General features: G+C 44.0%; 1 protein-coding gene and 1 pseudogene across 3 annotated transcripts in view; both read right to left on the reverse strand.

Moving 5' to 3' along the window:
• The window catches only part of CASR (calcium sensing receptor), a 97224-nt gene that overhangs the window by 50317 nt on the left and 22069 nt on the right, over window positions 1-24838 (reverse strand). The gene's annotated exons all lie outside the window — the stretch shown is intronic.
• LOC102482615 (pre-mRNA-splicing factor CWC25 homolog) lies at window positions 16790-18465 on the reverse strand (annotated as a pseudogene).

A 24838-nucleotide genomic window follows, 5' to 3' on the forward strand; every position in this document is an offset into this window, starting at 1 on the left:
GATTTATTAGCTGGTCTCGACAGCTTTGCTAAGCAGAATCATGAGCCACTATTTAAAGAATAAACCCTGGAGCATGTCTCATTCGGGTGCCTCTACAGAAGACTCCTGGTTTCTAATGACACGTGAAGCTGGTTGGAGGAAGACTATCTCAAGTAAACCTCCCCAAATACAGCCCATGCATGTTTTTGTAAGCCTGCCTTTGGAGTCGAGCTATCCAACCATCCTCACCCATCCAACAGACATGGTAACAACCCTCGGGGAGAAACTAAAGGTTATTATATGAGAGCACCTTCAAAAAGTTTAAGGAAAATGGGTATTATGAGAAAACTATGCATGGATTTTTTAAAAAAAACTTGCACTAAAATGTGCATGATAATAAATAAATTTTTCCAAATTTGCATTAAAATGAGTTCATACTTTAATTCCATTTTTTCCATGAACTTTTTTTTTTTTTACAGACTTGAAAATGTCTTTATTTTTTAGAAAATGGATTCCAGGAAAGTTAAAAAGCCTTACCAGAGAGCATAGATACAGAATTGGATGTAGTCATTCAAAGCATTCAAGTAAGAATGTGGCAATATAAATATCTGAAAAGCATCTCTTTGGTGTTTGAAACGAAATGTGTAAGTCATTCTTAACTAATTTGAGCTTTATAGCATTTCTTGGGGACTGGAAGTGGGATACAGTTAAAATCTGAAAGTCCTTAAAGGTTTTTCCTTGGTTAATTAACATAGACGGTTTGCCTTTGATCAAATTCTTTTTAAAATATGGAAAAAAATTACATAGGTCCACTGTTAAAACAGATAACACGTTGCAAATGAATTATGGTATAATGTATTTCGACAAAGCTTAGAAAATAAAGATGCCGAAGTGGCTTCGGACCAAGTTTAATCGTCATCTCCTCTGCTGACAACTTCTTCACATGTGTGCTTAAACTGTGCTGTATGTGCTCCTTTAATATCACATAATGGGTATGGATCTACAATGCCCAAGTCACACAGATTCTTCAGAGCCATCAAATATTTGCTTTTTCCCAAGAGATCCAGCTATCTTCGGCAGAAGGCAAGGGTGCCAAAGTTTTTATTGATGACATTTAACAAGTGTTTTGTTCGTGGAAGCCTTACTGGCACAGGTCCAACATCAAAACTTTTCACATAATGTGAAAAATTACAGGCCATCATGAGCAATACTGTACGACTGAAGATTTCAATGGCATACACTTTTCCTTCCTCCATTCTTGTTGCCTTGCCTCCCTTCCTGATGGGCACCGTTTTCCCAGCATGTATTCAGTACTGCCCGATTTGAGTGTTCATTAAGATTATGGTTCATGAGACCAGCAGATGGTGTAATGGCTACATTGCTGGACTCCCATGTAGTCCACCGGGGTTCGAGTCCCAGACCTGTTGGCTTAAACTCACACCAGGCACGCCTGTGTGTGTGTGTGTGTGTGTGTGTGCGCCAAGATCCTGAGAGGAGAATGGAGGAGAAGGGACTGTGGTGTGGTCATCCCCCTGGGGGGCTCATTTCTTTCTCTCTTTCTGGCGAGCGCACGTCCCCTATAGCAAAAACCTTCCAAAAAGAGAAAAAGAAAAAAGCTTACAATCCATGAACTTTTAAAAGGAATCTCTACTATAAAGAGCCTCCTATCTGCCAGGCAACAGGCTGGATATAGGGCAGTGGGTTTCAAGTGTGGTCCCTGGACTAACAGTAGCAGCATCACTTGGGAACTTTTTAGAATGCAAATTCCAAGGCACCCTAACTATTGACTCAGAAATGCTGGGAGGAGCCCTGCAACCTGTTTTTTTCCTTTTTTTTTTTTTTTCTCCTTAAAAAATTTCCTATAGGGCACATGCACTCCATGAGACAGAAAGAGACAGAGGGAAAGTGAGAAAGCACCCCCAGAGAGGATGGCCATACCACAATCCCTTCTCCTCCATGTCTCCCTTCTTTTGGGATTTGGGGGAAATAAGCTTACACATCCAGCATGTTTTTCAAGTTTCCTGGCCTGGGACTGGAACCATGCAGTCAGTCATATGGGATCCAGTTGAGGTAACCACCATGCCACAGGCTCACCTATAACCTGCGACCTGCATTTTAACAAGCCCTCTGGGTCAATCTGATGTACATGTATGTTTAAGAACCACTGCTAGACTATCTTTTTTTCTTAAGAGAGATATTTTTGCTGTAGGGCATGTGTGCTCACCAGAGAGACAGAGAGAGACAGAAAGCGAGAACTCACCCCTGGGCAGATGACCAAGCCACAATCCATTCTCCTCCATTCTTCTTTTGGGATTTTGTACATACACACACACACACACACACGCCCGACCTGAGTGTTAAGCTGCCTGGCCTGGGACTCAAACCGCAGTGGACTACGTGAGAGTCCAGCAATGTAACCATTATGCCATCTGCTGGTCCTGCTAGATTATTAATTTTTTTTTTCTTTGGAGAGGTTTTTGCTATAGGGCACGTGTGCTCACCAGATAGAGAGAGACAGAGAGACAGAAAGCAAGAAATCACCCCCCAGAGGGGATGGCCACGCCGCAATCCCTTCTCTTCCATTCTCCTCTTGGGATCTTGGGCACACACGCACACGTGCCCGGTGTGAATTTTAAGCCATCAGGTCCGGGACACGAACTGCGGTCAACTACATGGGAGTCCAACAACATAGTCATTACACTAACTGCTGGTCCAGCTGCTAGATTATTTTTTATGTGCATTAGATCAGATTCATTTTCTGTTCTTTGCTTTAAACTAAGAATGATTTTCAACATGAATCTCTTTCATCTACACTAAAATTTTTTTCCCAAGTATTATCTAGCAAAAATGCATTTTGAAAGGTACACAACAGTTTTCTGTCAATGTAAATTCATTCTTCAGTTTCCCTGAAATCTTTCTCATTTGTAATAATTTCTAACATCTTATGAAACTAGTATTCTAGGAAACAAGATTCAGAAATCATCGCTCTATAGCTGGGTAACTTTTCTGAATCTTTAATGAGCATGCATGGTCTGTGAACTAGAGAAAATAGCCATTAAGTTAACCACATTTAGACAACTTCTCACTCTGTCCCACAGCCAAATCAAGGGGATTTACCTACCTGATTTATCATTCTCCTCTACTTTCCCCCAGCAGAGTCTTGCTAGCTCTTTCAACTGAAGTGTTTCATTATTAAATTCCTTTTCCAAATTTATAAAATGAATATCCATTCCTCATAACCAATCCATTGGTCCCAAATGGAAAAGTTTGGGACTCTGTTTCCTTGTAACTGTGAAGAGTCAACTTCAGAAATCACCTGCATTTTAACAAGCAGTCCTTGGTCCTTTTCTGCTCTCCTGGGAGCCCGCTCTTGGGACTCTATGGGGGGTCCTTTACAGGAGCTAGAACAGTCCTAAACCTTCTGCAATCGATGCTTACCCAGGGTGGTCTCAGTGTATCTCTGTCTGCTCCAGAGCCTCAGAGGTGGCTGCCGGTTAGCTAGTCAGGGCATCAGATGACCAGGGTCAGCGTGCTATTCAGAGGTTTTACAAAGAACTCACTTCACTTTGATTCCTCCATTTTCCTTTTCCTTTTGAAAATATTGCCAGAGGGCATACACCCTTGTCAGAGAGAGGGAAAGAAAGAAAAAGCACTTTCCAGTGGGGTGTGGTCATGTCGCAATCTCTTCTCCACTTCTTCATCCTGTTGGGATTTGGGGGCACGCATGCACATGCATGTATATTTTTTTCCCATAGGGCACACACACTTGCTGGAGAGAGACAAAAAGAGGAAAAATGGGAAATAATTCCCAAGGGAGAATGGCCACGCCACAATCCCTTTTCCTCCATTCTCTTGGGATTTAAGGCACACATGCACATGAACTCAGTGTGAATTTCAAGCTGCCAGGTCTGGGATTCAAACCATGGTCAGCCATATGGGAACTGGGCTTTACATGCACTCGCTAGCCCCGCACATGGTTTTTTTGTTTGTTTTTTTAGAGAGAGTTTTTTTTTTGCCGTAGGGAGCATGCACTGGCCAAAAGAGAGACAGAAAGTGAGAACTCACCCCCCCCCGCCAGGGGGATGGCCATGCTGCAACCCCATTCTCCTCCATTCTCCTCTCGGGATCCTGGGCATGCATGGGCATGTGCCCAGTGTGAGTTTAAGCCACTGGGTCCAGGATTTGAACCATGGTCGACCACATGGGAGTCCAACAACAGAACCATTATGCCATCTGCTGGTCCCATGTACATGTATGTTTTTAAACTGCCAGTCAGCCATGTGGGAGCCAGCCACCTTAACTATTAGGCTACATGCTTCCCACTTCCATCATCTTTTGGAATAAAATTCTACCCTCTCATTTTTGCTTTCTTCTCTCTTCTGTTTTTCCTTCACTTTCCAAAAGCTGATAGACTGATTTTTAGGTCTCCTCCCAATTCTGCTAATGAGAAATAAGCTTTTAAAAAGCCATGGACAAAGATTAGTATTCCTCTTATTCAGTTGTGTCCATGAGTTGAGTATATTAGACCAGGGGTCATTCATCTATAGCCTGTAAGTCAAATCAGACCTGTTTGTTTTTGTAAATAAAGCTTTTTGAAATACAGCCATGACCATTTGTTTGCATTCTATCTGTGTTTGCTTTTGTTCTGCAAGGGTAGATTTGAGTCATTATGACAAACATCAGCCCATAAAGTCTGAAGTATTTACTATCTGGATTTTTACATAAAAAGTTTGTTCACCTCTGCATTAAACTGAGTGCAAGCCAAACACTAGTTTTGCCATGAACTAGTCATCAACAGCTTTGGAAATACGGCTGTGTACCACATAACGTTTCATGACTGAGTACATGACTGCATATGTAACGATGGGTCTCTAAGATTATAAAAAGCTCTCCCACATGACTTGGGGTATAGTAGGTTATTCCATCGAGGTTTGTGTAAGCTGTCTATGATGTTCTCGCAATGGTGAAATTGCCTGATGGTGTATTTCTTAGAACAGATCCCCATTGTCGAGGGGGCACATGACTGTAGTCTGTGTGAGCCATGTGTGTGAGGCATGGTTTCTGCAAGCTGACCGGAGCTAACTTCACTGGCTTTCTCAGCCAGAATAAGAGTCCAGTGGTCTGTTTTATGGCTGAAGTTAGAGGTCACTTCTTTCCAGTGGTTGTCATCTGAGTCTGGTTTGTTTACCATATGCTCGCATGAACAGAATAAACAGGACTGTGCAGTAGGGACTACTCTCAATGAGAAACTTCTAGCCAAGAGTGGAAGTCCAAACTGGGAAGCTAACTTGCTGGTAGCAGTGATTTCTGCCCCCTGAGTCCTGCCAAATGGGTCAGTTCCACCAGGAGCTGACTACTTTCCTGTGAAGATAACTGTAAGGGAGGGTGGACTGGTGGACTAAGTGTGGTTTGGTTGGGAAACAGAATTACCACTCCCCACTAAGTAGCTCACACATGATTGAGGAGGGGTGTAGGCATGGAAGCAGGGAGCCTAGCACCTCAAGTGAGGAAGAAATGTGTTTACTCCAAATGTAGAGACATGTTTGGAGAGAAGTTTTGAGGATGTGGGGACATGCTCTGACATCACCTGTCCCTTTAAGCTAAAGGGAAACCTTACAGCTTGTCCTTTCCTTTACCCTTACTGCAGGCAGAGCAAAGGGTGGAATTTTCTAGAGGACCTCCAACAGATACATCCAATGGAATTCAGGAAACATCCTGACCCCAAGTAGCCAAGTCCAACCCCTGCTGTGCCTCTGTGAGATTCTATAGCCTTATCAACACCCCTTTGATGTTTAGAAGGAAATATCTTCCCCATGCCTGCAGCTAGGCTTCTCCCCACTAAGTAAGTTTACTGAGATTTCTCTTTGATATAGATGTAACCCAGAGATATGCCTGGCCCAGGATGTCTAAACACTTATAGATTTGTTACCTGCTTCCTACTGTCTATAAAACATAAACTTATCTATAAAATGTCACAAAAATACACGCGTGAGGTGTTGCTTTGCCTGTAATTAAAGGCGCTCAGTGTGCCTGTGCGGCGCAGGTTGCTGGGGCTGCTTACGCTCTGGCCGCCTGTGTCCATTGCTCCTCTGTCCCTTTGTCTCTCTCTTTCTGCTTCCTCTTAGATCGAGCTAAGTCTGGGACAGATGCTGATATCCAAAGATAGTTATAATTCTGCTCCTTTATCATTGGGTGAGAGGAAATTCTCCCTGGAAGTCACCCTCTTGCATTTCTTAATTTTCTTCACCTGCTTCAGCTCATGGTTCCACTCCCAACACCCTAAGACCCACAGCAGGGATTTGTGCTGAGATTAGAGAATAGCTAGTCAGAAGAGGAGGGCTGAAATTCCTGCTAAAGTAAAACTGCTGAGGTGTTGCAAGTAGGTGGAGGGTAAATTTGATGACCCCACCCCACTACCGCCCTTCCCGTGATTGCTATCTGGACATGCGGGTGTGCTAGAAAGGCCAGCATGCAGCCCAGCCCTTCACATCCATGACCCACTCTAGGGGCTCTGTGGGCTGCTGCTGCTCAGACCCATCAGTATTGAAAATGCTGGGACCAGCAGTTGGCCTAATGGCTAAGTCACTAGACTTCCATGTAGTCGACTACAGTTTGAATCCTAGACCCGGTGGCTTAACTCATGCCAGACACATGTGTGTGGGTGCCCAAGATCCTGAGAGGAGAATGGAGGAGAAGGGACTGTGGTGTGGTCATGCCCCCTGAGGAGTGATTTCTCACTTTCTGTCTGTCTCTGTCTTTCTGGCGAGCACATGCGCCCTTTAAGAAAAACCTCTAAAAAAAAAAAAAAAAGAAAAAAAGAAAGAAAAAAAGAAAAACAGAAAGAAAGAAAGAAAGAAAGAAAGAAAGAAAGAAAGAAAGAAAATGCTGGAAGGGTGTTGGGCAGACTGGTACAAAATAGGCTGGAACAATGAGCTAGTCCAGAGACTATTAAACCTATCACTTTGCAGATGAGTGGGGAGGGGTGGGTAATGGGCATCTCTGAGATGCTCTTTCCACAAAAATGAACACATGCATATAATTTTATCCTTTTCAGATATTTCAAGGACAAGCTGAGTATCCCTTAATGAAAATGTTTGGGAGCAAAAGTGTTGTGGATTTTGGAATATTTGTATATATTACACATCATATCTTGGGGGTGAGACCCAAGTCTAAACATGAAATTCACTTATGTCTCATATACATCTTAAACACGTAGCCTGAAGGTAGATTCAGACCATCTTTTTGTATTGCAAAATTTTGACTGTGTCCGGTCAAGCTAGGTCAGGGGTGGAAATTTCCACTTGTGGCATCATGTCTGCACTTGAAAGGTTTGGATTTGGGAACATTTTAGAGTTCTTATTTGTCCATTAGGATACTCAACCTGTACCTGAAAAGCAAGGTTAAGTGGCTAGCTTGAGATCACACGGAGGTAGAGTGAGAACAGAAGCCAGGGTCTTTATTCCCTGTTTAGTACCCTTTCACGTACCCCAAAGTCTATTTTACTGGGAGAGGCAACAGGCCATGGCACTAGAAAGCTCAGACTCTGGGTGGATCCAGGGTTCAATTCTCTGCTTTGACAGCTACTAGTTAGTGACCTGGGGCCAACTACTCAATGTCGGTGCCTGTTTCCTCATCTAGGGTGACCCCGGCATTTTCTGATGCCTTTGTCAAGTGACTGCAAGCGGGATGATGACACTCAGAAAACTGGCAGAAATCTGAACTGAAGGTGAGCCAAACAAGCAAGGAAGGTCCGGAGACGCCACAGGGAAGATGAGTGTCAGGTTTCAAATGTGCGCGTGCCCAGTTCTTCAAGTATCAGTCCCTGGGGTCGTGTAAAGACATGGAGGCGCGCTTGTGAAAACAAAGGACAATGACTAGAGGGAGGCAGCGCCCAGCGGTTCAAATCCTGCCTCTTCCCCTGGGCATCAGCGGCTGCCCTCTCTGGGCTTTCAGTCCCGACATCTGTAAAAAATGACCCCGCTGGGCAGCCCGGGCCCTAACAGCGAGAGCCTCACTCAGTAGGAGGCTGGGTTCGGAAGTGACCACTCTCTCTGTCCCCCTTTTGCCTCGTTCTGGTGCGAAGGTCTCTCCTTCTTTCCCCTCCACTGCCCACCCCCCCGGGGGACTCAGAGACTGCGCGGAGGCCTGGAGCCGGCGGGGTCGGGGGAAGGCGCATCCTTTCGCCGGCGTCAGCAGCCAGCTGGGCTGCTCCTGCGCTGTCCTGGCGTTCCGCTCGCGCGGTCCCGCATCCGCCTCCCGGCAGCCTGAGCTGGAGCAGAAAGATCGCAGCCCGATTCGCTGTCCCGGCCCGGCCGTGGCGTCAGCAGGGAACAGGGGTTGTTTTGACTTGGAACGTGGCGCTAGAGGGGTGGCCGTCTCTGACCGAGGGCTCCATGACCAGGGAACACTAATTTTTTACTGGTCCACGAGAGTGACTCCTCCGCATGGCCAACCCCACGCGCCTGGGCTTTGAGGATCTGGTCTCAAGGTCTTAGACTCCTTAAGGGGTGATTGATAAGACCAGAAAGACGCTTCTGAGAGAAGGAACACATCATCAGACTCCATTCATGTCGGGGCCAAATGGCTTTAGTAGAAACCACCCATTTTACAAACGGCCAACTGAGGCTCAGAGGGGATGGGGCTTGCCAAGGCCACCCTGGCTAGATCCCAGCAGTGCTGGGAATAGGATGTGACTGTGCACTCTGCTTTCCTAGTGTATTTGGAAAGAACTGGAAAGCTTACTTCTAAATTTTTAGTGTGTAACCCGTTTTTTTTTAAAAAATGTCCACCGCAATAGAAAGATTCATCCCACTGGAATATTAAAATATATCCAAATAACACAGAATTTAAATTTGAAAAAAGATACTAGAATCTTCTAGTTCACTCTTCACTTGTGATCAACTACAGAGAACAACACAGACTCCCAGGAGGCCCTGACATTGCCTTAGCTGTTAAGAAACCAAAGACGCCCACCTTCATAGACATGCAAATGATCCCCACACCCCCTGCCAGGAAAGTAGGAAATTCTGCTATGAATGTGTCCCAGTTTTGAGGATGGGTGGAGGTGGGGGAGAGAGTAAAGGGTAAAAGACTGGCAGTGTATTTTGCAGACGTTAACGACGTACATTTTGAATTAAGGGCTGTTTTCAGTAAATATACACTTAGTGTACAGCACCTATATTGTGGGATTATTACATTTTAAGCTCAAACTAGAAATTTTTGAAACTTGCAAAGACTTAACTGCACTCAGGCAAGGCTACGTAAGTCAACCATTGTAATCTTAAGAATCTGAGAGTTAGAGGGACCAGAAGATGGCGTAATGGTTACATCACTGAATTCCCATGTAGTCGACCATGGTTTGAGTCCCAGACCTGGAGGCTTAAAACTCACACCTGGTACATGTACGTGCGTGCCCGTAATCCCGCGAGGAAAATGGAGAAGGGATTGCAGTGTGGCCATATCCCCTTGGGGGTGATTTCTTGCCTTCTGTTTCTGGTGAGCACATGCACCTTATAGCAAAATATCTGTTCAAAAAATCTGAGACGTAGATAATAATAAGTAATAAAATGTTAAAGATATGATTGAGAAGTCCAGGAAGGATATATATCATTGGGTATCTGAGGGATATCCTGGGTTGTCAAAAGGTTGTGACACATTTTTGCATAGAAAATCACAGAAAAAGTATGTCATAATTTTTCCAACAACCCATCATTTGAGAGGAGCGGGGAGTTGACATGTGAGGTGTGGACGGAAAGGTGAGGGAGGACGGTGTGGGCTCAGAGGGGGGCGGCAGAGCAGTGGTTCTGGGCCCCTCTCTGTCAGTTTCCCCTTTTGATGTGGTAGCTCTGAGCCTGGATTCAGTTTGGCCCTTTGCCCCAAAAGTAAAGGCAGATATAGCACTAACGTGTAAAAGCATCTGGCACATCCGTCCCCAATAAACAGACGCAGCTCCTGCCCTTTTCTACACACCCCTTGACGTTCTCCTAACTGACCAGCCCTTTAGTCCCCCCTCCTTTCAGGATCCCAGTTTTCACCAGGGACACATAGGTCTCTGCAAGTAGAACACGGGTGATCTCGATTTGAGGAGTCCAGATTCCTGTCCTTTCCCTGCATGTGGCAGACTGTTTCTAACAGCAAATATTGGAATCCATGTCCGATGAGTGAGCATTGGTATGCAAAGGGGTGCAGTCTCAGAATAGCCTATCACAAAGACTTGAAGAACACACCTTAGGGCTGGCCCCATAGTACAGTCATTACGCCCTGTGCCTAGGATGTCAGAGCCATATAGCTAACCTCTGTTCAAATCCGGGCCCCATTGACTTGAAAGACATGCCGGGCGCCATGTGCAGGCCTGAATTCTGACGGGAAGGAGAGAGAGAGAAGGTATTGCAGCGTAACTACACCTATGGCGGGAGGTGTGATTTCTCTTGCTCCTCTCTTTTTGGTCAGTGTATGTGTCCTCTGGCAATTAAAAAAAAAAAAGCCATAAAACTATGTGAAGACATGGGACAATGCTCATGATATGCTATTAAATAAATTAAGACCAAACTTACAAAACAGCATGTACAGTGAGACCAATTGTTTAAAAAATATAAATAGACATAGGAAGACAAATATTATTATTATCCCCCCTCTGAGCTAGACCACAAAGAAATTCCTGGTGTTAGTCCCATGATGCCTAAAATAAACGACAGCAACAAGAAAATCACCTGCAGCTCAGAGGGATTAAGTGACTTGTTCATTATTGGAACTAGTCACTACCAAAGCCTCAGCTGGAACCAGTTTTCAGATCTCCAGCTTAATGTTCTCATCGGCTCCTCCCTCCAACTGCGGGTGTCCCTCATAGGTACATGTATCTTAGGGAGGTGGGTTGTTTTGCGGTAGTCATATTGACATGACCACACTCTTAGGAAAAAAAAAATTTTTTTTAAAGAAATGATGCAGTAGAGTGCTCAGCAGACATCCTCCTCCTTTCCGGAATCTTCCATGAGGAAAGTGGTGTGGCAAGTTGCCAGGAACTTTGTGCACACATCCTGTGCACACAGGTTATTAGAGCTGGTGGTATCTTGGGAATTATTCAGCAAATGAGAAAACCAAGGGTCAGAGATAATTGTTTACCCCACAGAGAATGGATCTCCCAAGGGCAAAGAGCCTCTTCCAGTCCCCATAATCTCATTTGGTAGAATCTACTCCAAAATAATGCTATTGTCTTTTCAAGGCTATTCCAGAAAAAGACCAACTCTATCCCTCTTGTGGAAAAAAGAGGCCAGATAGTTTAAGCTTTCTTAGAATTCTTAGTTCAGGGAAACAGCAGTTAGCGTAATGGCTATGTCGCTGGACTCCCACGTAGTTGACCGCGGTTCGCGTCCCGGACCCGGTGGCTTAAAACTCACGCCAGGTGCATGTGTGTGCGCGTGCGTGCCCAATATCCCGAGAGGAGAATGGAGGAGAAGGGATTGCGGCGTGACCATCCCCTCTGGGGGGTGATTTCTCGCTTTCTGTCTCTCTGTCTCTTTCTGTCTGTCTGGTGAGCGCACGCGCCCTATAGTGAAAACCTCTCAAAAAAAAAAAAAAAAGAATTCTTAGTTGATGTGCTGGGGCAGAAAGGATGGGTTTGAGTAGGTACAGACCAGCTGTTTTTGTGGAGACTGTGCCAGATTAATGGATATAAAAGGAAGTGGGAGAAGATGGGCGCTAAATGGCAAATAAGAGGGAGGTAAGTAGTAAGCAAAGATATCTTATATTCGTCATCATTTGTTACAGTTTTCCAATAATCTCCATAAATACTATCCCTACCCACAGGAGGAAATTTGTGAGACTCAGGGAGGTAAAGTGATTTGGCCAAGGCACACTAAGAAGAAAAGAAAAAATTGAAACCTAGATTGTACTCCCGCCAGGAGACTTTGCTGATATACTGGAGAATTTTGTTGTTAACTTCTATTGCTACTGTCTTTCTAGTGGCAATAAATCATGAAGACTCTACATCGTCAGTAACAATGATCCATCGAGTTTGGGGCTCAGTTCTTAAGATTGAGCCTCTTCTATTCCACCAAGTTTGTTCTTCATATTTGTTGAATGCATTAATGACTTCACAGCTTTCTCTGAACCTCTGTAGACTCCCCACTCTGCCACACTGAAACCATCTAGGCAAAGGTTTGCTGTAGGTAGGGATTGTCCTAGAGCTGGCACTGGGAGCATGTGGGTCTGAGAGGAGAGGGACTTGAACACCAAGAGGGCAGCTGGAAAGGAGATGAGGGGGAAAGAAAACAAATGGTAGCTATATAGCTGCATTTCCCAAAGTGTCCCTGGTCAAACATATACAGAAATAGTGGGTTAAAGAAAATTAAACATGCCTTTTAACAGCAGGATCGATCAGTCTTTAATCGTCTAATGTGCACCCGGGGGGTGATTTCTCGCTTTCTGTCTCTCTGGCAAGCGCATGCACCCTAAAGCAAAAATCTCTCTCTAAAAAAAAAAAAAGAAATACTAAACCAACATTGCTTGCTGTTCCACAAATAAATCCCAGGTGTCTGAAATCCACCAAATGTCTCACCAAACTGGTGTCACGTCTCTAGCCCTCAAACCTCTAACTGGTAGCTTTGCCACGTTAATCTCCACTGTTGACCCAGTCCTACCTTGACCTAGGTTTTGAACCATTTTCTACCTCTGGCCCCAGGCAGGCAGCAGTTGTAAAAAACGCTCAACAGACCCCTCCCTTCACCGTGGGCTGCTATAGGTCCTGCTGTGACTTTGGTAACCCCTTGGCTCTGACCCGTTACCCTGGTGGCAGCTTTCGGTCCCTGATCCCTGATCTGGGCTGGAGCTCCCCTGCCAAGCTCTCCTGGGGCTTGGAGGGACATTACAGCCCCATCCTTGCTGTGACTCAGGAGCTGAATCACAGACTCTGCCTCTGTGGAGAGACTACTGCAGGCTACCCACCTCTGCAACGGAATCACACCGGGACTACTTCTGGCGTCATGTGGCTCTTCAATGAGGCCAGTTGATCTTAGCCATAAAATGCTTGTGATACCTGTTCACCTACCCGATTCTCTGCCATAACCCTAGTTCAAGCCATCTATCACGCGAGTGAATATTCTCAACTGGTCTCCCCGCTTTTACTCTTACTCTGAAATTTTCCATTTTCCCCATTTTTCACATAGCACACCAATCTGACCATTTTAGCTGCTGCACAAAGAAGAAAAGTGTCCAAAATCTTTAATGACCTCCGAATGATCTCCAGTCCTGTTTTGTATGGCTCCCTCTGCAACCCCCTGCACATGTCTTTCAGAGAGTCTCTCTGAGGCAGTTACTGCCTCCAGAGACCTCTTGCCCACCATTTTCGGCCATCTTAGTTTCCTCTCTGTTGCTGGAACACAGCAAGCTCTTTGACATTGCTATTTCCTCTGCCTGGAATGCTTTCCTACTGGCTATCTTCCTCTCATCCTTTAGGTCTTACCTTCAACGTCACCTCCCCCTATTTACTCTTCCTGGCATATCCTATTTTTTCTTTAGAGCACTTTTCTGTAAGTACACACTCTGTAACATGTAATTTGTCATGAAAACATGCAATTGTTTACCTGTCTATGCACCCTAAAGCAAAAATCTCTCTCTAAAAAAAAAAAAAGAAATACTAAACCAACATTGCTTGCTGTTCCACAAATAAATCCCAGGTGTCTGAAATCCACCAAATGTCTCACCAAACTGGTGTCACGTCTCTAGCCCTCAAACCTCTAACTGGTAGCTTTGCCACGTTAATCTCCACTGTTGACCCAGTCCTACCTTGACCTAGGTTTTGAACCATTTTCTACCTCTGGCCCCAGGCAGGCAGCAGTTGTAAAAAACGCTCAACAGACCCCTCCCTTCACCGTGGGCTGCTATAGGTCCTGCTGTGACTTTGGTAACCCCTTGGCTCTGACCCGTTACCCTGGTGGCAGCTTTCGGTCCCTGATCCCTGATCTGGGCTGGAGCTCCCCTGCCAAGCTCTCCTGGGGCTTGGAGGGACATTACAGCCCCATCCTTGCTGTGACTCAGGAGCTGAATCACAGACTCTGCCTCTGTGGAGAGACTACTGCAGGCTACCCACCTCTGCAACGGAATCACACCGGGACTACTTCTGGCGTCATGTGGCTCTTCAATGAGGCCAGTTGATCTTAGCCATAAAATGCTTGTGATACCTGTTCACCTACCCGATTCTCTGCCATAACCCTAGTTCAAGCCATCTATCACGCGAGTGAATATTCTCAACTGGTCTCCCCGCTTTTACTCTTACTCTGAAATTTTCCATTTTCCCCATTTTTCACATAGCACACCAATCTGACCATTTTAGCTGCTGCACAAAGAAGAAAAGTGTCCAAAATCTTTAATGACCTCCGAATGATCTCCAGTCCTGTTTTGTATGGCTCCCTCTGCAACCCCCTGCACATGTCTTTCAGAGAGTCTCTCTGAGGCAGTTACTGCCTCCAGAGACCTCTTGCCCACCATTTTCGGCCATCTTAGTTTCCTCTCTGTTGCTGGAACACAGCAAGCTCTTTGACATTGCTATTTCCTCTGCCTGGAATGCTTTCCTACTGGCTATCTTCCTCTCATCCTTTAGGTCTTACCTTCAACGTCACCTCCCCCTATTTACTCTTCCTGGCATATCCTATTTTTTCTTTAGAGCACTTTTCTGTAAGTACACACTCTGTAACATGTAATTTGTCATGAAAACATGCAATTGTTTACCTGTCTATCTATTTATTGTCAAATCTCTAGTTCTAAATCCAAATTATAACCCTTTGAAGGTAGGGATCTGTCTTGTTCACAGTTGAATCCTCAGTGCTCAGTATTGTTTAGAAATTAGAAGGGGCTCAGTAAACATTTGCTGAATGAATGAACAGACTCTTCGCACCTCCCTTTCTTGTCTGTTAAAACCAGTTCATTCCTGGACCTGCAGTTAGCGTAATGGCTATGTCACTGCACTCCCATGTGGTTGACAGCGGTTCGAGTCCCAGACCCAGTGGCTTAAACTCACACCAGGCGCGTGTGCATGCATGCCCAAAGTTCTGAGAGAATAATGGAGAAGGGATTGTGGCGTGGCCATGCCCCATGGGGGGGTGAGTTTTTGATTTCTGTCTCTCTGTCTTTGTGGTGAGTGCATGCGCCCTATAGCAAAAACCTCTCAAAAAAAAAAAAAAAAAAAAAAAGCCAGTTCATTCCCAGATCCCGTATTTTGCCTCTGAAGTAACTCTAAATTCTTTCCAGCTCCACTGCTACCACCTTATTAGGTTAAACTGTCATCCCTCCCATGTCCTGCTGTGATGGCCTCTAATGTTGACTGCCTGCATTCACTGGGGCTCCCCTCCAATCCCTTCTAACCCTAGCGGTGACATGATCTTTGAATACAGAAACCTGGTCCTCTTGTTTACGTCACTTCAGTGACTTCCCTCTGTTGTGAGGGTCAAGATCACAGTTTGTATCATGGTCTGCAAGGCCCTGCCGGTTTAGTCCCTTCCAGTCCGCAACCTGGTTTTCTCCTCCATAGCCCCTCACTCTGCTTCAGATGTGACTAGCTTTAATTCCTTCCAGCCTCAAGGCCTTTGTTTGTGTTGTAGTTTCTGGGAATCTGCTCATTTCACTACGCTAGTCCTACTCATTTTTTGGCTCTCAATGCATGTACCAATTACTTAGGAAACTCTTTCTGAATCCTCCTCTTGATCTATCCACACAAGATTGGGACCCCTTAGCTACTTGACATCATTAAGACAATAAGCTCCATGGGGATAAGGATTAAGCCTCTTTGGATCCTTACTGTATCTCCACAACACCTGGTATAAAATAGGCACTCAATAAGCACATGGCGAATGAATGAACACACATAAAGAAGTAGATAGTACAAATGATAAAATTATGTCTATCACCTATGTGTGAGTAACAGCAACTCATGGTTCATGAGGCACTATCATGTGTCAAAAGTCACTGATGACATGTACATTGACTTTTTAAAATTTGTAGTGTCTATAAGTTCCAATCCTTGTGCTAGTAATAGGAGCACAAATAGCTAACATTTATTAAGCACTTTGTATGTACTAAGTGCCTGACATTTTGTCTTTACAACCACTAGAATGGTACAGTTGTTACTCCTCATTTTATAAATTAGGTAACTGTAGTTTTTAATCTTTCTTCCCTTTATTATGCATCTTGGGAACTTCTGAGAAACCTTCCAGATCTAAGATTCCCCTGTTCTGTGAAAGATGAGTTGCTGTTTTGAATATCAAAAGAACTTCCAAGTAACTAGGAAACTGACCAGATCCTTCTAAAATTCCAAAATAGATACCTCAGACTAAAATCATTCACCACTTAAATTGCAGAAAGTTAGAAATGATGGCGGTGTTGATTCAAATTGTGTCCCACCAGACCTCTCTAATTCCTCTTGCCCATACTCGTGTATCAGAAAATCAGATAAAGTTACCATCAAGTCAATGTTGAGGCAGCCTCGAGGGGACAAACCTGCAGCTAAAAACGGCAAGAGAGAGAACAGCCCTAACCAGTTAGGCTTTCTTTCTTTTCTTTTTTTTTTTTTTTCTACAAAGCTAATTCTTCTTTAAAGGCATGTAAAAATTTTACATTTGTACATATACATATTACACTTTGACAGTTCCAAAGACCAAATAGTGGTTCATTTAGGGCTTTTTGTATTGTTTCTTCTTCCAGATTCTTTGTCACTCCCCAGGCTCTGGCCTACCTAACCTGACATCATTCTGTCACATTAGCTACTAAACCAAGTAAATGTTCATTTATCGCAGGAAGCATGATCTGGGTGACGCTGGAGAGAGAAGTTTCTGAAAGGTCTGATCTTTACTGAGGCAGCAGGATATGTCTGTTCACAGAGGTGGGAGGAAGTGGCATGGTCAGTATCGCAACCCTGGGGAGCAGGCTTTCAAAGCAGTAGGAGTACTCACACCGAGATGGTACAGCATCCACCCAAACACACCGTCCAAACCCGCTCTACGCTGAGCAAAAGCTCTGAGTCCTACAAGTCAGTCATGTGGGTCCTCTAAAGATGTAAGCTGTAGCAGGCATTGATGGAGGAGGGTCACTTTGAACAGTGGTAGTCTGACATCTCTGCAAGAAGTCATTTGAACTCTTATGAAGAGAATTTGTAAGGGGTCAACAAACAGCCTCCCTGGAAAATTCAGGAAAACCAGGAAGAAAGGGGACAGTTTTCATCTTTTCATGAAGTTCTTCTCCAGAGCAACTGAAGTTCTCTGCAGAGAGTAGATGTTCCGCTTCACTCGATCCTCCAGGGAGGAAGTAGATGCACTCTCTAGCTTCATGCGGCTGGAAAGAGAAGATGAGTAAATGGAAGTTGAAAATATTTTCCGTCAGTCAACTATCTGGCAGAATCAAAAAAACATGCTACCGTTCATCTTCCTTTGCGTGTCTCTGGAGGATGTTCAGTCTCTCTTCCTCCCGCCACTTGGCGTTTTCCATCATCTCTTGCCGTTTTCGCTCTAGTTCTTCTGCTGACAGTTTTCTAGTATACCCGGGAGCGTGCCGCCTTTGGTAGGCCTCTTTCTTAGGGGACGGGCTCTTGGTTTGGCCTCTCTCCTGCCTGTTTACTTTCGAGTTGTGCAATTTGCTGGGTCTGGGGGACCGTGACCTTCTGCCCGGGGATCGTGACCTTCTGTCTCGGGACCTCAGTTCTCTGGGGATCTTCTTGCTGGCATGTCTAGGGGGTGAGTGGGAGGAGCTTCTAGACCTGGCATGGTTCTTCATCCCACGTGCTCCCTTTTGTTCACCCATTAGAGGATCCTGCAGTCCCTGGTCACGCGCAGAGTCCCTGACCTGTAAGCCATATCCAGGAACTCTGGACAAAATAGGGGAAGAATTTGTCATCTTCCTTTGAGATCTCCCGCGGTGCTCATCTTCACTGCTGGAAAGTTCGCTACTGGAGCTTCTACGCTTGTGCTTCTTGTGCTTCTTTTTCTTCTCCTTCTTTTTCTTCTTCTCCTTTTTTTCCAGGCTCATTTGCAACGAGGAGTCCTGTCTCAGAAGAACACCCTGCCTCCTTCTCCTCCATCTTCTCAAAGACGTATTTGTCAATAGGGCGTCCCAGCAGGTACTCATCACGGTTCACCATCCCACCAGGACCCTGGTACATCCAGTCTAATTTTTCTTCTTTTTTCTTGACAGCCCCGACATCCTCCGCATAGCGCTGCATCTCTTCCCGGGCCCGCTCCTCTCTAAGCTCCCGCTGAAGCTCTTCGATCTTCTTCCGCTCAGCCTCATGTTTCTGTTCAGCCTTCCACACCTTCTCCACGTTGCGGAGGGTCTGCGGGTGCCAACTCTTCTTCAGATTCAGATCTCCACCCCCCATGATGGTGGAGTCGTGTCCTCGCTACGCTGGCCTGGAAGACTCAGGGAGAATCCAGAGGAATCGGAGAAAAATAGTTCAGGGACGACCTCGCGGGATCTGGCCCGGGAGCCACCAGCTGCCACTTTCACCGCCCGATCCCACCAGTTAGGCTTTGATGATGTGACTGTCTGTGGACTGACTTTGTCTGGAGGAGGCGTGCCCCTTAAGAAATAAGAGTCATTTGACAAATACACTTAGAAATAGTGTCTAACATTTGTATAGGGCTTGGCAGTTTGCAAAAGAGCTTTCAAGTTTCTGACCTAATTTGATTCTGATAACACCCAGTGGAAAGTGGACATTACGAGCATCCCTTTAAAGATGAGCAAAGAGGATCTGAGAGGGTAAGGACCTGACTAAAGCCCACAGCCCTCAAGGGGCACATCCTTGGCTCAGCTCCTGAGGTTACGGTCCACAACGCCCTGGTAACCCGAGGCACATGTACTTCAGAGAGAGTCTCTCTGGGGACAGCTATTAACAGTCACTTCCGACACGGGTGAGGCTCATGGCAATGTCTGAGCTGTCCAAGAAAACCAATTATACCTGACTTGGCACCTGTACCTCGTTACCCAGTTTAATCATTACCTTACTTACCTGACCCAAAGGGCCTCTGGCAACTTTAACCATTTCGAAAAACCAACTCCTTTTTAAAGGTGGAAATCGTGCCAAAACTGATGGGATTCAAAAGAATAGGCTATATAGAAATCTGTTCTGAATAACGTTCACCAAACATTAATGATGAACTTTCAGGTGCTTAAAAAAATGTTTTTAGTTTGTATTCTTTTCTACATTATTTAAAATCTCTGTAACGAGCCATCTTTCATTTGAACGAGAAACAGTAGAATAAGATATTTTTTTAAAGAAAAATGCTGAAAGCAAATATGCCAAAATATTATCAGTAGCTAATTTTTCATTGTGCCTATAGCTGACTACCATTTTTTTGTTTTTTGTATTTTTCTTCATTCAACTTTTAAACAATTTTCAAGCAACCTGGAAGCATCATGGCGTCAGTGGAACACTTTTCAAGGGGCCTCACTCATGAAGGTACCACACACTTTTGGCTATGCACACACCAGCATGTTCAGTAGGTCCTTTTACGCCTCCTTCATAGCCCAACTGCCCATTTGTGTCCTTGGCTCACTCTTGGAGGTGGAGAGTTCTAATCACAGCCTGGCCCAGCTACTCAGATGTGTAGGCAGACTCTGCTATTCAGGGTGCTGGAGGCAGCCATGACTGGGATAGCAGCAAAGGCCAGAATAAGGCCACTTCCTTCTTTCTTCCACCTCCCCCTTACCGCTCCAGAAAACTCTGGTTTAAGTCCTTTGAGTGTATGGCACAGATTAGTCTCTCTGTGATGCAGCCCACACTCCGAGGTTAATAAATGACTCTGAGAAAAGCAAGTCATTCATCATGGGGTTGTGTGTGACCCTTAGTCCAGTCAATGAAAAAAAAAATACTGTGCTATGGGTGCTTTCAAACAAGGAATTGGCCCCACTACCCTGCAGTCATGTGTCCAGCTAGGGAGCAAGGTCTTTTCATAGTTGCATTCATTCCAAATACTCCTTAGCAGCCAAGAGAGATTTTATTTTGCTAAATTCTAGCCATTCGAGTCTGTAAAGTATTCTTATACAGTCTAAGGACAACATGAATGACAATGGAGTTTACCTGAATGGTAGCATACCCTTCCCTGTAGGGCCAGAGCTGGGACTCAGAAGTGTTTAGCAAGTGGCCTAGCCCCTTCCCACTTCCTCTGCTCCTTTAAATTTATGAACATTCTGAACTCATACAGAATAGTAATGTTGCATCTCCACCTCCTGTCAGTGCCATACAGGTGAGTTGCACAGTGTTGATATAGTGCTTCTGGACTGGAGGCCTAGGGGAACTTGGTTCTTGTCCAGCTCTGTAACTGCTTGTTCACCACTTTCCAACTCCATCCTTAAAATATTATAAGATCATGGCCTATTTTAAAAGTTCTGAAGAAAGCTTTTTTTTTTCTCTTTTAAAAGAAGACAGCATAGATCTAAAGCTTTAATGAGAAAAATGGATATTTTAGATATTTTCCATTAAAGAAATCTTCAAGTGGATACTGTCAGTAGAAGAAAAAACAGGACCTTAAAAGAACACAAAAAGATTCTGTCACAGAGATCAGAGGGATAATGGGATAGAGAAACAGCAACAAGTAACATCCAGGCACTTCCAAAGTCACCTTGGAATTTTCAAGAAAAAGGCATGACATAGACTCCTTTATTGAAGGGCTTAATGTGGGCAGATAATGCACTGATATGAGGCCAGAACAAACAGCAGATCGTGGTCAGGAGTAGCTGTCATGTTGAAGAAGTGAGGAAGTTATTTTCAAGGGGAGAGACTGGACCTCTCAGAAACCACAGTTAGGATAGTTACGAGCTGGGGCTAGCAGGTGGCATGGTGGCTAAGGTGTTGGACTCCCACATGGACAATCATGGCTTGGGTCCTGGACCCAGAGGCTTGAAAATCATACCGGGTGCATGTGTGTCCATGACTAACATCCCAGGAGGCAAAAGGAGAAGTGATAGCAGCATGGCCACCCCCGGCCTGGGGGCTGATTTTTCATTTTTCCTCTCTGTGTCTCTCTCTGTATCTCTGGTGAGTGCATGCACCCTACAGCAAAAATCTAAAAGTAAAAAAATAACAAAGAAAGGATAGTCAGGAGCTAGCTTAAGCAAGTCATCCCAGATTATCCTTGACTTTTCTTTGTTATTGTTGCTATAATGGCAGATAAAAATAAGTGTCAACATCTGTAATTCAGATAAATGTTTTGACCCTGGCTTATAACTGTACCCAAATAGTATGAAAAGAGGTGGAAGGAACTGAAATGCCCGTAGGCAATATGTAAATCACAGGGTCAGATAACGAAGTGAATTGCTGACATGGATCAGGAGGACCAAGACCCATCATACTCAGCCTGAACCCAGACTTCACACAGGGTCTGGTACCAAGTATGTGGAATTCCATCTTAGAGAAGGGACTCAGACAAGCTGGCCTATGTCCAGAGAAAACAAACAGGACAATGAAAGCTTGAAAATAGAGCCATGAGGAGGAAACGATTATGGGAGTTAACCCTGAGAGCTTGCCTGGAGAAAAGAACTCTAGTTGGGACATTATTGAGGTCTTCGGGATGCTGAAAGAAGACTTTTTTTTTCTTGGTACCTGTGGACAATAGGACCGAGCAAACAGGCAGAAATTTCAAGGAGACAGGTTTTAGAGTAATGTAAGGAAGAATTTTCTAAGCATCAGAACTGAATGGCAATGTACTAGGTTTCCAACACAAGAAAAACTTTCCTATTACAATTAAGACTACACCACAGTGGAAATGCATGTGAAAATATTAAGTGTGGATGTGAAATCTGCATATCCCATTGGAGGAATCTGCTATCCTAAGAACCATCTGGAACGTATATTGAACAATTCTTTCTTGGAATTCGAAGTACTTTTACCTCTAATCTTACAAGAGTGAATGAGTCATAGAACAATAAAGTAATTTGCTTAAAAAATGTAGAAAATCTGGGATTGAAACTCCTGAGGATAAGATTCTCATTGGTTTTTATATGCTCATACATCAGAAGCTACTTGAGTTTACTCAGAAGTCAAAAAGATACTATGTCTTTATATCTATCTATAGCAAGCTTTTTTGGATATTATGGAATAAGTATAGAAATATAGGATTATATGTCTTAATTTATCAATAAATTGAACCAAGTGGCTCTAATGACAAAAATGCAAAATACAGTAAATGAAAACAATTATTCTGGTTGACCTTTGGCAAGCCACTGTTGCTGTGAGAACTCAGTTGGACTTATGAGGATTACCCCTGTGGTCCCCTTCCAGCTCTGGATGTTGTACACTAACTACTAAAGCCAAGGGCAGCTTTAAGACAGGATGTCCAGAGAACATACTAGCCCTTGACAGAGAGGTGACTGGCAGCACGTATGGAAGGAGAATTGTATTTTCTAGTTGCTCAATTCTGCTGGTGGTGAGTAAAAACTCAGTATCAAAAGCATCGTATGATTCCATGGGCCGACACTCTGGCCCAGTGGTTAAGGGAGTTGGATTCCACATGGCTGACCATGGTGTGAACCTCAACTCTGGCAAGCTGAAAAATATGCCAGGCTCCTGTGTGTGCCTGTCCAAATCCAAACAGGATGGAGAAATGGAGGAGAAGAGATTGTAGAATGCTGGATCTGAAGCATGCAGTCTTTCTTTCTCCAAGTCTAAACTCCAGGCTTGCTCTTCCCAATCAAGCATCGGAAAGGTGTGCTCTAAAACATGTGGCAATTTAGTGTGGGAGGGAAAGACACAGGGCATGCTTTCTACATTTTTTCCAGGCACCCAGAGGCTGACTCAACTCCCAGTTGTCGGCCGTCACAAGGGAGAAGGGTATTTGATAAAATTCAACATTTATTCACAGTAAGACTTATCAAGCTAGGAATATAAGGGAACATCATTAATGTAATAAAGGGTGACTATTAAAAAAAATGATGCCACATGCCACATTTAATAATGAAATGTGAAGAGCCATCCTTTAAAATCAGGAACAAGACAATTATGCCCCATCATCACTGCTCCTTTACGTTTTCTCAGAGTATTAGTAAGATATCAAATGTCTAAGGCTTGGAAAAGAATAGTAAAATGATTGTTAGTTACATACAATATAATCTGAGATCTACATACAAATAATTAGAATGATAGAGAATTCAGCAAAGTTGCCAGCCATGGTATGTAAAAGTCATTTGCATTTTCATTAATCATGAATAACAGAAATAAATACTTTGTAAGTAGATGATACTTATAATAGTAAGCAACAGTTAACTTTTTTAAGAATAAAATGAACTTGGGGACCAGCAGATGGCATGGTGGTTAAGGTGCTGGACACTCCCACATGGCTAACCACAGTTTGAGTCCCAAACCTGGTGGCTTGCTTTCTCACTTTCCCTCTCCCTCTCTCTCTCTCTCTGTGTCTCTCTGGTCAAATTAAAATAAATGAATGAATAAATAAAATTATTAAAAAAAATAATAAAATGAACTAAAGTTGTGTAAGAATTTCATGGAGAGAAATCGAATGCTATTGAAAGACATTAGAGAAAAATCTAAATGAATGGAGTGTTCTCCTATGTTCATGGGTAGAAAAACTCAGTGTTTGGCTATCATTTTTCTTCAAAGGCACCTACAGATTCACTGCAATTCTAATAAAAAATTTCAATAGTGAACGTGTGTGTATGCGTGTGTGCGTGTGCCTTGCATACACACCGCTTGACTAGTTCATTCTTAAAAGTCATATAAACAAGCACAGAGCTGAGAACAGTTGATACTCCTGAAAAGAGAACCCTACCTAAGCTGCCCAAATTGAGTACTTTGCTGGAACAATTGAGACGGATAATGACAAGGAGGACAAACAGTGCAAAACAGAGAGTCCTGGAACAAACTCATGCATATCGTACATGAGACCTTGATAATTGACAGATGGTGCTGTGTGTGCATTGGTGAGAGAAAAGACTACTCAATAACTGTGTTGGACCAGGCTGCAGCATGGTGGGTAAGGCGGCTGGATCCCACACAGCCAACCACGCAGTTTGAGTCCTAGACCTGGTGGCTTAGGAAACATGCCAAATGCATATGCATGCATGCCCCAAATCCCAATAGGGATACAGAGGAGAAGAGACTGCAGCGTCTCCCCCTACCCCCAACAATGGGGGGTTGCTTTCTCTTCTTTCTCTCTATCTTTCTCTCCCCTGTGTGTCTCTTTCCGGCAAATGCATGCACCCTCTGGCAAAATGTTTAAAAACTGTATTGAGGATAATTAGTATCCATGCAGAAATAATGAATTTGAACTTACACTCAGATCATACACAAGTGGCTTGAAGATTTAAAGTGATACACAAAATGTTTTAAATTTAGAAGGAAATATAGGAGAATGACTTTATAACCTCAGATATGGGAAGGTTTCTTAAGCCAAAAAGTTACAGGGACCAACAGGTAGCATGGTGGTTGGGGCGCTGGACTCCCACATGGCCAGCCATGGTTTGAGTCCTGGCTCTCAAGGCTCACTTACTCGTTTTCCTCTGTGTGTGTATGTGTGTGTGTGTGTGTGTGTGTGTGTGTGTGTCTGGTGAGTGCATGTGTCCTGCAGCAAACTGAAGGATGATAATAATAAATAAAATAAAATGCATAATTCTTTAAAAAATAAAAAGGTGCAAACAATAAAATTTAAAAATGACAAATTTAATTATGATAAGGACTACTATTCATAAAAAGATACTACAAAGCCAGTCTAAAGACAAGATATAAATTGGAAGGGGATAGTTACAGCAAAGTAGCTGAAAAATAGTACCCAGAATATGCAGCATTCCTGTTGGGAAAAAAAAAAGAAACCTCCCACTGGAAAAACAATGGGCAAAAGACATCAACAGGCATTTCATAGAGAAAAAAATGCAT

This window comes from Tupaia chinensis, unplaced genomic scaffold, assembly GCF_000334495.1.
Source record: "Tupaia chinensis unplaced genomic scaffold, TupChi_1.0 Scaffold139927_1, whole genome shotgun sequence".
Taxonomy (NCBI): domain Eukaryota; kingdom Metazoa; phylum Chordata; class Mammalia; order Scandentia; family Tupaiidae; genus Tupaia; species Tupaia belangeri.